This window comes from Myotis davidii, unplaced genomic scaffold, assembly GCF_000327345.1.
Source record: "Myotis davidii unplaced genomic scaffold, ASM32734v1 scaffold290, whole genome shotgun sequence".
Lineage (NCBI taxonomy): Eukaryota > Metazoa > Chordata > Mammalia > Chiroptera > Vespertilionidae > Myotis > Myotis davidii.
This window is the reverse complement of record NW_006285049.1, coordinates 1,503,455-1,504,862: the sequence shown is the minus strand read 5'-3', so window position 1 is coordinate 1,504,862 and position 1,408 is coordinate 1,503,455. Positions and strand designations below refer to the sequence as shown.

Sequence of the window (1,408 nt, the reverse complement as noted above, 5' to 3'; positions counted from 1 at the left end):
CATCCCCAGTAGGGGATGTGCAGGAGGCAGCTGATCGATGTTTCTCTCTCATCGATTTTTCTGTCTCTTTATCTCTCTCCCTTCCTCTCTGTAAAAAATCAATAAAATATATTTAAATATATATATTCTTTGTGGGCTGCATGCAGCCCGAGGGCCACGAGTTTGACATGCTAGGTGTAGGAGGATATCACATCAAATATTATGAAAAGGAAAGATCAGCCTGCCAGGAGTGAAGAAAGCTTTGGTCAAGTATGGCCCTGCTAATGTGGAAAACGCCACAGGAACTGGAGCTACAAATAGTAAAGATGATGATGACATTGACCTCTTTGGATCTGATGAGGAGGAGGAAAGCAAAGACGTGAAGAAGCTAAGAGAACACCTTGCACAGTATGAATCAAAGAAATCCAAAAAAAACCCTGCACTTATTGCCAAGTCTTCCATCTTATTAGATGTGAAACCTTGGGATGATGAGACAGATATGGCAAAATTAGAGGAACATGTCAGAAGCATTCCAGCAGATAGCTTGGTCTGGGACTCTTCTAAACTGGTTCCAGTGGGTATTGAATTTTAAAAATTCAAATATAGTGTGTAGTAGAAGATGATGAAGTTGGAACAGACATGCTGGAGGAGTGAATCACTGCTTTCGAGGACTATGTGCAGTCCATGGGCATGGCTGCTTTCAACAAGATCTAAATCTACCTTGGATCACCGCCCTTAAATAAAAGCTTGAAAGATTTTTTAAAAACAAGAAAAAAATGTGTAGGAGGCATATTTTTGAGTCCAGAATGGTTTTATACTACCCTCACACTTTACTGTCAGTTTTCTGGACATGGAATTCTAGGTTGAAAATCATTTTCTGAGAAGTTAGAAGGTCTGTCTTGATTGCCTTCTAGCTTCCGGTTGGATTCTTTTGTGTGACTTATGTCTCTCTGGAAGCATTTTAAAATATATATTTTTATTGATTTCAGAAAGGGAGAGGGAAAGGGAGATAGAAACATCAATGATGAGAGAGAAATATTGATCAGTTGCCTTCTGCACTCCCCAAACTGGGGATGGAGCCCACAATCCAGGCATGTGCCCTGACCAGAATTGAACTGTGACCCCTTGGTTCATAGGTCAACACTCAACCCTTGAGTCATGCTGGCTGGGCTCTCTGGAAGCTTTTAATTTTCTTTTTGTTTCCTAGTTTTCTGAAATTTCATAACGATGGAACTTGCTGTAGGTCTTTTTTTATTCATTATGGTAGATAATCCATGAGCTTTCTCAATCTGGAAATTTGTGCCCTTCATTTCTGAGAATTTTTCTTTTATTTATTTTTATTAACTTACTAGAGCAGCCGTGGGCAAACTACGGCCCGCGGGCCGGATCCGGCCCGTTATCAATCAAAATGCCAGACCTTCTGATGAGA

General features: G+C 40.5%; 1 protein-coding gene and 1 pseudogene across 1 annotated transcript in view; one reads left to right on the top strand and one right to left on the bottom strand.

Moving 5' to 3' along the window:
- Nucleotides 1-1,408, bottom strand: part of ADCY6 (adenylate cyclase 6) — a 49,916-nt gene that overhangs the window by 8,046 nt on the left and 40,462 nt on the right. The gene's annotated exons all lie outside the window — the stretch shown is intronic.
- On the top strand, nt 168-728 carry LOC102765744 (annotated as a pseudogene).